Source organism: Budorcas taxicolor, chromosome 13 (assembly GCF_023091745.1).
Source record: "Budorcas taxicolor isolate Tak-1 chromosome 13, Takin1.1, whole genome shotgun sequence".
Taxonomy (NCBI): Eukaryota; Metazoa; Chordata; class Mammalia; order Artiodactyla; family Bovidae; genus Budorcas; species Budorcas taxicolor.
The window spans coordinates 667,569-680,944 of NC_068922.1; the positions used below are offsets into that span (position 1 = coordinate 667,569).

The 13,376-nt window shown below is 40.5% G+C and overlaps 1 pseudogene; it reads right to left on the reverse strand.

The window, feature by feature from the left end:
- LOC128058276 (ankyrin repeat domain-containing protein 26-like) overlaps positions 1–13,376 on the reverse strand; it is a 60,608-nt pseudogene that overhangs the window by 25,924 nt on the left and 21,308 nt on the right.

Below are 13,376 nucleotides of genomic sequence, written 5' to 3' on the forward strand. Positions count from 1 at the left end.
ATTTGCTTTATGTATGTCCCATTCTTAAATTAAATTTGCAAAGAAAATATTAGAAGTATGAAGACTGAGCATTTCAAATAGTTCAGTGTCCCTCTTTCCAGAGTTAACTGTGTACTGCAAAATTTATCTGAACTGGATGTTTGTAAATCCTTCATTCTGACTGTTTTATTAGGAATAGACTCTTTCATTCTGACTGCTGACTGAATGGGGTTTGGAAACAAGTTGATTATTAAATAATGTACATAGGAGACGATCCACAGTTCAGAATTCAAGATAAAATCATAAACATTTTTGCCTTCACGTTAGGGTATTTCCCAGGAGAATCTAAAAGGAAAAAGGGACACAAAGTTAATTACATGTAAATATGAAAGCTAGCTGTACATTCATGCAGAGTTAGTACCAAGCAGAATCCTCATGCTCAGCCTTGGCACTGAATACATTCAGTTTTAGTGTCTTGTTTTTAGGGGGATTTTAGCACACTGGTAAGACAGACATAGGAATCCACTAAAGATAGTGAAAAGGAAATACTACATTTAATTGCCACAGAATTATTAGAAATTAAAAATCTTACATGTTTCAAAATCAGTGTAGTATTTATTAGAAGTATTTCTAGCATGTAGGGAATGAACCCTATTAATCTGTTTGGCTTCAAAATTTAGTTTGGTTTGGTACATCATGCTAATGCTTCAAAGGATTTTGATGAAACAACTTTCAAAGAATCAGCTATCTTTAAAAAAAAAAGTCAATCCCTCTTTTTTCAAATTAATCTAATTTGAGTAACAAATACCAGCACAACATATATCTTTGATGCCTAAGAGTTACTCGGGAGAGGCTGTGGTTTCCCCCACTTCTTGCACCCCCTCCCACCTCCAGGATTCTCTGGAGCAATAATGATCTTATCTCTTTTCAGGGCAAATACACTGCAGTCATCTAGAAGGAGTTCTCTGAAGTGTCCTCATCAACTCCAAACTCACCTCCCTAAGGCCTTCCTTTCCTCCTTTTGTCCTTTCACTAGATTCTCTCCTATCCAAAGGGTAGTAATCTCTGCATCTGCAGACTTAAATCTTCCCCACTGACATCCTTTCTATGGATCATACCTACCTGAGGTCTTCTTTACAGCCTGGGGCCTGGTGGACCACAGTCGATGAAAAGAAAGCAAAAGAGAGAGACTAATATTCCCTGGGTTACATGGAAAACCAATAAAGCCCTAGGATAGGGCTTGTACTGCTCACTAAGGCACAGGGCGTCCTCTCAAGGAGGTCTTGCAAGCCCGGGTGACAAAGTGAGCTCGGCAGGCCTCTATGCTCCAAAGAACTAGCCAGGGAGAGAAGGAAGGACACGGGAGCCCCAAGTCTCTAGTGGAACAAGGGTGCATTATTCGTGTTTGTGTGAGTTTATATATTGTTATACAAGGAAGCTTTAGGCAAAAAAATAAAGTTAAGAAAACAACAAAAGCCAGACGTACAACAACTGTTACCAATGGAATAACGAGGAATAACAATCGTCGCAAGGCCAGAAGAAAATCCATATCTTGAGTAAGAGGGTCGTGACTAAACAGTTTTACTGTAGGGTAAAAGTTACTGAAGGAAATCCATGTATGTGTTCCATCCCATGACCTCAGTCCTGGGAACTGCGTGCTGCTCCACTTGTTCCTGGTATACCAGGAACTGATAAGGAACAGAGGGTTCATGAGAAACAGAAAACAACATACAGGAGTCCTAAAGTTAAACATTCCCTGACACCTACCATTTCTTTCTCCCTCTTTGCTTAGCAATGGTATCTTACACCTATAACTGCTACTTCAACTCTTTGCTTTCCTCTGGCTATAAACACGCTAAGAAAGAAACACAAAATAATGCTTTTCTTTGATCCTGTTATGTCCTGCACTACCCAATGCTCTTCTTCCAGATTTCGCTATATGCAAGGCGACACCCTTGCTACTCAGAGAGCTTGTCAAAAACACAGAATCTCAGACCTCCTCCTCAGCACGTGCACTTCACACATGGTCCCCAAGCAACTAATTAAAATTTGAGAAACTCTGGCCTACGCGGAGTCTGCTTCTACATGACTTCAACTTAATTCATTCTCTGGAAATCTCAGCCTCCGTTTCCTCACGCAAACACGCCCCCATCCCCCAAACTGAAATGGCATTAGAAGTTGGAAACCTTCCAGTGGACTCTCTATGAGGCTGTGGGATCCTTGGTCTCCCCATCACGCCCCCTGCTCTCTCCTTCTTTCCAGCTCTCTTGTTTTGTCCCATGTGACACCATGCTGGAAAGCAGCAACATTTCATATGACACCGATTTGCACACATTACAGCTGAGCACCTATGGCAATGCTCCCCCAGAGGATGACACACCACTCTGCGCGCTCAGGGACCGCAGTTCTGAACGTCTTCCTAATTACAAGTAAACAGGAAGAGGCAAGAACTTTGCTATTCTTCTCTGAGAAGTTTTGGTGCCAGAAGCTCACTTCAAATTCACCGTCCATGTCAAATAGTCTCCCTTTATCTAAAGACCTTCATTACTTATTGCCCCCTTCCCCCACAGACCTGTGCTTCCTTTTCTTCATTTCCTCCCTGTACCCTCTGCCTCTCTCATCCTTCATTCCCTCCTGCCTCTTATTTCTTGACCTTCCTTAGGTCATAGAGTATCCTGAAACAGAACTAATAATTTGTTTTTGATCATGTGTCACATGGAATCTTAATTCCTTAAGCAGGGATCAAAACTGCACCACCTGCATTGGAGAGTCTTAACAGGACAAAGTTTTAAACATTGGACCGCGAAGTAAGTCTAAGAACTAATTATTTAGCTCCTTAAACTGGATTCTCAATGTAATCTGTAGTAGACACCTGATAAGATACATAATTGCCCTCCTTTTCTCATCCTTTTTCTCACTACCCATCCAACAGGTGATTTTCTTTGCCTATTAGAATGTATCAGCATTCTCATTTTCAATCAACATTCTGTCAAATTATTTTTCTGTACAATATAGTTCTTACCTTCTACTTGTCCATTTAATGTCTTTTTTCCTCTTTGACCAGGAGTTCCAAGTAAATGATCCACATACTTCCATGGAAGGCTCTCAGAGATACTCTGCTAGAATGGATGAAAATAATGAGTTGCATGCAGTTTTCCTAATCACTTTTGAAGAAATACCCTACTTTTAACCTTGTTAAGACAGGTTTTGCCAAGATCCCACTGTTGCTATATGACAGAACCAGGATACTGAATTCAAACATGGTGCTGCATCACCAAGCAGTGGCTGCCACATCTAAGAGATCAGGCCCTTCTTATCTCCTTCCATAGCTGCCACCTTCAAACAGGGCACTGTTATGTTATGTTACTTCAATTACGGCTGCCATAAAGGTACTCTGCACATGCTGCTTAAGCTATGCAAAATGGTTTGCACTTACTAAAACATCACTAAAGCTAACTGCTGTTATTATAGCCCCATATATTTATTACTATTTCACATGCTTTTGCTTCTCTTGAAATGTTCCTAGCAGATCAACTTGACAATCCAAATGTAGTAATACTTTCAAGCTTCAAGCACTATCTTGTCAATGTTGATTTGGTAAAAAAAAAAAAAAAAAAAAAAAAAAACGGTAGAAATAAAAATCAAAGCTACAATGAGATATCACCTCACACCAGGCAGAATGGCCATCATCCAAAAGTCTGTTACCTCTGCTGCTGCTTAGTCGCTTCAGTCATGTCCAACTCTGTGCCACCCTAGGACTGAAGCCTTCCAGGCTCCCCTGTCCATTGGATTCTCCAGGCAAGAATACTGGAGTGAGTTGTCATGCCCGCCTTCCCGACTCAGGGATCAAACCCAGGTCTCCAACTGAAAGCAGATTCTTTACCACTCAGCCACAATTCTTTACCACCTCACACCAGACAGAATGGCCATCATCAAAAAGTCTACAAATAATGAATGCCAGAGAGGGTGTTGGGGGAAAAGGAATCCTCTTGCACTGCTGGTGGCAAGATAAATTGATACAACCACTATGGAAGACGGTATACATGTTCCTTAAGAAACTAGGAATAAAACCATCATATGCCCTAGCAATCCCACTCCTAGGAGAATACCCTGAGGAAACCAAAATGGAAAAAGACACATGCACCCCGATGTTCATTGCAGCACTGTTTATGATAGCTAGAACATGGAAGTAACTTAGATGGCCATCAACACATGAATGGATGAAGATGTGCTGCTGCTGCTGCTAAGTCACTTCAGTCGTGTCCAACTCTGTGCGACCCCATAGATGGCAGCCCACCAGGCTCCGCCATCCCTGGGATTCTCCAGGCAAGAATACTGGAGTGGGTTGCCATTTCCTTCTCCAATGCATGAAAGTGAAAAGTGAAAGTGAAGTCGCTCAGTCGTGTCCAAATCTTCACGATCCCATAGACTGCAGCCTACCAGGCTCTTCCGTCCATGGGATTTTCCAGGCAAGAGTACTGGAGTGGGGTGCCGTTGCCTTCTCCGATGAAGATGTGGTGGTACATATATACAAAGGAACGTTACTCAGCTGTAAAAAGGAACGCGTTTGAGTCAGTTCTATTGAGGTGGATGAACCTGGAGCCTATTATACATAGTGAAGTAAGTCAGGAAGAGAAATATAAATATCTGATACTAACGCATATGTATGGAGTCTAGAAAGATGGTACTGACGAATTTATTTGCAGGGCAGCAATGGAGAAACAGACAGACAGAACAGACTTAGGGACATGGGTGAAGGGGAAGAGGGGAGAGGGTGAGATGGATGGAAAGAGTAACATGGAAACTTACAATTCCATATGTAAAATAGATAGCCAATGGGAATTTGCCCTATCACTCAGGGAACTCAAAAAGAGGCTCCTCAACAATTGAGAAGGGTGGCATGGAGAGGGAGATTGGAGAGGGGTTTGGGAGGGAGGGGACATGGGTGTCCCTAAGACTGATTCTTGCTGATGTCTGACAGAAAACAACAAAATTCTGGAAAGCAATTATCCTTCATTTAAGAATAAATTTTTTACAACCCTATTTGAACATTCACATGGTTTACTGCTTCTTTCCCTGTAAACAGCACACTAATGACTCTACCTTCTTATCTATGTCTTTTGGAATGGCAGGTAAAGATTAAAGGAATGACCTAGATATAAAAAAAGGAGTAAAACTATGATTATCCAAGTTGAAGGTTTAAAAGTTTTCAAATACATTTATGATGATCAACAAGGACTCAATATTTACAACGGGAAAGATAAAACCAACTAAAAAAATCAAGTAACCACAATGACTAACTTTTCTATATGGAAAAATTCACACGCTAGTTTCACATGTATAACAAAGAATTGACATGGTAATTTAACATCTATAAACACTGAAATTAATAAAGTTTCTTAAAAATGATATGGGGGGGCACAGTCCTAAGATGGCAGAGGAATAGGACAGGCAGACCACTTTCTCCCTCACAAGTTCAGTGAAAGAAAATTTAAACGCTGAGCAAATTCCACAAAACAACTTCTGAATGCTCGCAGAGGACATCAGGCACCCAGAAAGGCAGCCCATTGTCTTTGAAAGGAGGTAGCACAAAATATAAAAGATAAAAAGAGATACAAAAGAGGTAAGGATGGAGATCCATCCCAGGGAGGAAGTCTTAAAAGGGGAGAAGTTTCCAGACACCAGGAAACACTCTCACCAGTGGGTCTGTGGGGAGTTTTGGAATCTCAGAGGGCAACATAACCGGGAGGAAAAATAAATAGATAAATAGATAAAACCCACAGATCACGTGCCTAACTGGAACTCCCTGTGCTTCCATCCACCACCAGCAAGTGGGGGCTGAACAGGGAGGGGTGGGCTGTACTGCTTAGGGTAAGGACTGGACCTGAGTGCCCTGAGGGGACAATCTAAGGGAACTAACATGAGATAGCTATCCAAACTGTGGGATAGCCAGAGAGAGAGAGAGAGAGAGAGGAAAAACAAAAGAGAGAGAGAGAGAACTATCCTGCAAAAACCCCTAACCTAAGGCACTGCCAGGCCCACTCATAAAACAAAGGACTGAGCAAAAACCAGAGGAGAACTAGATGGCTGCGGATCGGCCCATCCCCCACTGGAGACAGGGAGGCAAGAGGGGGCAGCCAGAGCTGGAAAGAGGCAAACTCAGCCCCAGAGAGGCACCTTCTACCAAGCAGCAAGCAGGCACCCAATCGCTAACCAAGACCCCTTAGGATTCTGGATGGTTGACTCCTGCCGGAAGGGTCACAGCAGAGATCAGCTCCCCAGAAGAGACATACGGCACACTGGAGATGGGCGCACCCACTGCCATCCAGGAAACCGAGCGGCTGGGACCGAGGAGGTGATAAAACACACTCCCCACCTGGGGAGACAGCGCTCACCAAGCACCTGGTTGCCTGAGCTGCTCGGACCTGGGAAGGGCACAAAACGCAGGCCCAACTGAGTTCTGCCCCTTTGTGGAGTACCTGAGAACCTGAACCTGAGCGGCTTAGAACCTTGGTAGTGCACGCAACCCAGGGCCCGCCTCAGATAGTTCCCTGGCAGAGCAACCTAAAGCCTGAGAAGTATATACTGGGAAAGTGCACACAACATGAGCACGGGCAAACCCAGTGTGGCCAAGACACTGCAAGCACTCCCCACACATGCCAGTGATATTTGTTTGCAGTGCTCCTCTGTCGCCATAGCATTACTGAACAAGTGAGCATAAATAAGTGACCACCTTCACCCCCTTGTGTCAGGACAGAAATTAGACACTGAAGAGAACAGCAAACAGAAGAAGCTAAAATACACAGAGGGAACTGCTTTCAAAGTGACAGGTGCAACAGATTAAAAGCCTGTAGTTAGCAGTGACTACATTGGAAGGGGCCTTGAGAAGTATAAGCTGGATCAAGGAACTATCTAAAACTGAACTGACCCCATACTCCCCACAACAGCTCCAGAGAAATTCCTAGATACATTTTTACTATTATCATTATTTAAATTTTTAATTTTTTTTTAAGTTCTCTATTACTCTGTCATGGTCTTTGTAGACTGGGACCTGGAGACTGGAGTTGATGAGAAGAGGGATGCAGGGGACCCAAGTCTCGAGTGAAACAAGGGTGCTTTGTTTGCAGAAAAGCATGTTTATATATCTTTGTACAAGGCAGGTTTAGGCAGTTAAAAAAAAAAACACTGAACAAAAACAAAGCCAGGCAAATAACAATCTTCAAAGGGCCAGAAAACATTGCATGTCCTGAGTGAGAGGGGCATAACTGAGCAGATCATGTTTGAGTGAGGTCACTGGAGGGAGTCACTGAGGGGACCAAGCAGGTGCCCTTTCTCAGGATCTCAGTCCTGGGAACTGTGTGCAGCTCTGCTCGTTCCTACAGCAACTGATGAGGAACAGAGAATCCTTGAGAAATGGCACACAAAAGAAAAGAAAAACATTTGGATTCCTTAAAGCTGAACATCCCCTGATATTACTCCTTTAATTTTCATTTTTATAACCTACTATTACCTTGCAAAAAAAAAAAAAAGACCCTATTTTTAAACTAAACTTCATATCTCTATTTCATAATTTTTATGACTTTTTTTGTTTTCCTAATATTGTATTTTTCAGAATCCAACCTCTACTCTAGATTATTAATCTTTGCTTTTTGGTATTTTTTATCAATTTTGTACCTTTAATAACCCAATCTTCAGTATCCTTTTTTACTTGGGAGTGTGATTACTGGCTTGATTGCTCTCTCCCCTTTATGACTCTGCTTTGTCTCCACCAGGTCGCCTCTATCTCCTCCCTCCCCCTTCTTTTCTTTACCCAACTCTGTGACTCTCTTTGTGTGCTCCAGACTGTGGAGAATACTTAGGGACCTGATTAGTGCCTGGATCTGTCTCTCTACATTTCATTCACTCTTTTCTCCTCCTGGTCACCTCTGTCTCCTTCCTCCCTCTTCTCTTCTTTTTGTAACACCGTGAACCTCTCCAAGGGATCCAGACTGTGGACAGCACATAGGGAATTGATTACTGGCTAGCTGGCTCTCTCCTCTTTTGATTCCCCCTCTCCTACTCCTGGTCACCTCTATCTCCCTTCTCCCTCTTCTCTTCTCCATGTAACTCTATGAACCTCTCAAGGTGTTCCTCACTGTGGAGGAGCTTTTCATCATTAACCTACATGTTTTATCACTGGTGTTTGATAGATGGAGAAGTCCTGAAGCTACTGTAAGAATCAGACTGAAAACCAGAGGCAGGAGGCTTAAGTCCAAAACCTGAGAGCACCAGAGAACTCCTGACTCCTGGGAACATTACTCGATGAGGGCTCATCAAAAAGCCTCCATACCTACACTGAAAGCAAGCACCACCCAAGATTCAACAAGTTCCAGAGCAAGACAAGCCAGGCAAATTCTCCAGCAATGCAGGAACATAGCCCTGAGCTTCAATATGCAGGCTTCCCAAAGTCACACCAAACCCATAGACATCCCAAACTCACTACTGGACACTTCATTGCACTCCAGACAGAAGAAATCCAGCTCCACCCACCAGAACACCGACACAAGCTTCCCTAACCAGGAAACCTTGACAAACCAATCATCCAACTCCACCCACAGTGAGGAACCTCCACAATAAAGAGGAACCACAAACTGCCAGAATACTGAAAGGCCACCCCAAACACAGAAATCTAAACAAGTTGAAAAAGCAGAGAAATATTCAGCAGGTAAAGGAACATGATAAATGCCCACCAAACCAAACCAAAGAAGAGGAGATAGGGAGTCTACCTGAAAAAGAATTCAGAATAATGATAGTAAAAATGATCCAAAATCTTGAAAACAAAATGGAGTTACAGATAAATGCCTGGAGACAAGGATTGAGAAAATGCAAGACATGTTTAACGAGGACCTAGAAGAAATAAAAGAGTCAGTCAATAATGAATAATGTAATAAATGAGATCAAAAACACTCTGGAGGGAACCAACAGTTGAATACCGGTGGCAGAAGATAGGATAAGTGAGGTAGAAGATAAAATGGTAGAAATAAATGAAACAGAGAGGAAAAAAGAAAAAAGAATTAAAAGGAATGAGGACAACCTCAGAGACCTCTGGGACAATGCTAAATACCCCAACATTCAAATCAGAGGAGTCCCAGAAGAAAAAGACAAAAAGAAAGACCGTGAGAAAATATTTGAGGTGATAATAGTTGAAAACTTCCCTAAAATGGGGAAGAAATAGTCATCCAAGTCCAAGAAATCCAGAGAGTCCCAAATAGGATAAACCCAAGGCGAAACACCCCAAGACATATATTAATCAAATTAACAAAGGTCAAACACAAAGAACAAATATTAAAAGCAGCAAGGGAAAAACAACAAATAACACACAAGAGGAATCCCATAAGGATAACAGCTGATCTTTCACTAGAAACTCTTCAGGCCAGAAGGGAATGGCAAGACACACTTAAAGTGACGAAAGAGAAAAACCTACAACCCAGATTACTGTACCCAGCAAGGAGCTCATTCAAATATGAAGGAGAAATCAAAAGCTTTACAGACAAGCAAAAACTGAGAGAATTCAGCACCACCAAACCAGCTCTTCAACAAATAATAAATAAAGGATCTTCTCTAGACAGGAAACACAGAAAGGGTATATAAACTCAAACCCAAAACAACAAAGTAAATGGCAACGGGATCATACTTATCAATAATTAACTTAAATGTAAGTGGGTTGAATGCCCCAACCAAAAGACTAAGACTGGCTGAATGGATACAAAAACTAGACCCCCTATATATGTTGTCTATAAAAGACCCACTTCAAAACAGGGGACACATACAGACTGAAAGTGAAGGGCTGGAAAAAGTTGTTTGATGCAAGTAGAGACCAAAAGAAAGCAGGAGTAGCAATACTCATATAAGATAAAATAGACTTTAAAATAAAGGCTGTGAAAAGAGACAAAGAAGGAAACTATATAATGACCAATGGATCAATCCAAGAAGAAGATATAACAATTATAAATATATATGCACCAACACAGGAGCACCACAATATGTTACGCAAATGCTAACAAGTATGAAAGTGGAAATTAACAAAAACACAATAATAGTGGGACACTTTAACGCCCCACTCTCACCTATGGATACATCAACTAAACAGAAAATTAACAAGGAAACACAAACTTTAAATGATACAATGGACCAGTTAGACTTCAGTGCTATCTATAGGACATTTCACCCCAAAACAATTAATTTCACCTTTTTCTCAAGTGCACATGGAAACTTCTCCAGGATAAATCACATCCTGGGTCATAAATCTAGCCTTGGTAAATTCAAAAAAAAAAAATTGAAATCATTCCAAACATCTTTTCTGACCACAATGCAGTAAGATTAGATGTCAATTACAGGAGAAAAACTATTAAAAATTCCAACATATGGAGGCTGAACAACATGCTTCTGAATAACCAACAAATGACAGAAGAAATCAAAAAAGAAATCAAAATATGCACAGAAGTGAAGGAAAATGCAAACAAAACAACCCAAAACCTATGGGACACTGTAAAAGCAGTGCTAAGGGGAGGGCTCAGAGTAATACAGGCTTACCTCAAGAAACAAGAAAAAAGTCAAATAACCTAACTCTACACCTAAAGCAACTAGAAAAAGAAGAAATGAAGAACCCCAGGGTTAGTAGAAGGAAAGAAATCTTAAAAATTAAGGCAGAAAGAAATGCAAAAGAAACAAAAGAGACCATAATAAACACAGCTAAAAGCTGTTTCTTTGGGAAGATAAATAAAATTGACAAACCATTAGCCAGACTCATCAAGAAACAAAGGGAGAAAAATCAAATCAACAAAAATTAGAAATGAAAGTGGAGAAATCACAACAGACAACAGAAATACAAAGGATCATAAGAGACTACTATCAACAACTATATGCCAATAAAATGGACAAATTCTTAGAAAAGTACAACTTTCCAAAACTGAACCAGGGAGAAATAGAAAATCTTAACAGACCCATCACAAGCATGGAAATCGAAACTGTAATCAGAAACCTTCCAGCAAACAAAAGCCCAAGACCAGACAGCTTCACAGCTGAATTCTACCAAAATTTTAGAGAAGAGCTAACACCTATCCTACTGAAACTCTTCCAGAAAATTGCAGAGGAAGGTAAACTTCCAAACTCGTTCTATGAGGCCAACATCACCCTAATACCAAAACCAGACAAAGATGCCACAAAAAAAGAAAACTACAGGCTGATATCACTGATGAGCATAGATGCAAAGATCCTTAACAAAATTCTAGCAAACAGAATCCAACAACATATTCAAAAGATCATACATCATGACCAAGTGGGCTTTATCCCAGGGATGCAAGGATTTTTCAATATCCACAAATCAATCAATGTAATATATCACCTTAACAAACTGAAAGATAAAAACCATATGATTATCTCAATAGATACAGAGAAAGCCATTCAACATCCATTTATGATAAAAACTTTCTGGAAGGCAGGAACAGAAGGAACATACCTCAACATAATAAAAGCTATATATGACAAACTCACAGCAAACATTATCCTCAGTGGTGAAAAATTGAAAGCATTTCCCCTAAAGTCAGGAACAAGACAAGGGTGCCCACTCTCACCACTACTATTCAACATAGCTTTTGAAGTCTTGGCCACAGAAATCAGAGCAGAAAAAGAAATAAAAGGAATCCAGATTGGAAAAGAAGAAGTAAAACTTTGACTGCTTGCAGATGACATGATCTTCTACCTAGAAAACCCTAAAGACTCCACCAGAAAACTACTAGAGCTAATTAATGAATATAGTAAAGTTGCAGGATATAAAATTAACACACAGAAATCCCTTGGCATTCCTATACATGAACAATGAGAAAGCAGAAAGAGAAATGAAGGAAACAATTCCATTCACCATTGCAACGAAAAGAATAAAACACTTAGACTATGCCTACCTAAAGAAACAAAAGACTTATATATAGAAAACTATAAAACACTGTTGAAAGAAATCAAAGAGGACACAAATAGATGGAGAAATATACCATGTTCATGGATTGGAAGAATCAATATAGTGAAAATGAGTATACTACGCAAAGCAATATATAGATTTAATGCAATCACTATCAAGCTACCAACGGTATTTTTCACAGAACTAGAACAAATACTATCACAATTTGTATGGAAATACAAAAAAACTTCGAATAGTCAAAGCAATCTTGTGAAAGAAGAATAGAACTGAAGGAATCAACCTGCCTGACTTCAGGCTCTACTACAAAGCTACAGTCATCAGGACAGTATGGTACTGGCACAAAGACAGAAATATAGATCAATGGAACAAAATAGAAGGCCCAGAGATAAATCCATGCACCTATGGACACCTTATCAATGACAAAGGAGGCAAGAATATACAATGGAGAAAAGACAGTCTCTTTAATAAGTGATGCTGGGAAAACTGGTCAACCACTTGTAAAAGAATGAAACTAGAACACTTTCTAACACCATTCACAAAAATAAACTCAAAATGAATTAAAGATCTAAGCATAAGACCAGAAACTATAAAACTCCTAGAGGAAAACATAGGTAAAATGCTCTCCGACATAAATCACAGCAGGGTCCTCTATGACCCACCTCTCAGAGTAATGGAAATAAAAGCAAAAATAAACAAAAGGGACCTAATTAAACTTAAAGGCTTTTGCACAACAAATAAATCTATAAGGATGGTGAAGAGAGACCCTTCAGGATGGGAGGAATTAATAGCAAATGAAGCAACTGACAAAGAATTAATCTCAAAAATATACGAGCAGCTCCTGCACCTCATTTCAGAAAAATAAACGACCCAATCAAAAAATGGGCCAAAGAACTAAACAGACATTTCTCCAAAGAAGACATACAGATGGCTAACAAACACATGAAAACATGCTCAACATCACTCATTATCAGAAAAATGCAAATCAAAACCACCATGAGGTACCATCTCACGTTGGTCAGAATGACTGCTATCCAGAAGTCTACAAACAGTAAATGCTGGAGAGAGTGTGGAGAAAAGGGAACCCTCTTACATTGTTGATGGGAATGCAAACTAGTACAGCCACTATGGCGAACAGTGTGGAGATTCCTTAAAAAATTGCAAATAGAACTGCCATATGACCCAGCAATCCCACTGCTGGGCATACACACCGAGGAAACCAGAAGTGAAAGAGACACGTGTACCCCAATGTTCATCACAGCACTGTTTATAATAGCCAGGACATGTAAGCAACCTAGATGTCCATCAGAAAATGAATGGATAAGAAAGCTGTGGTACATATACACAATGGAATATTACACAGCCATTAAAAAGAATACATTTATATCAGTTGTAATGAGGTGGATGAAACTGGAGCCTATTATACAGAGTGAAGTGAGCCAGAAAG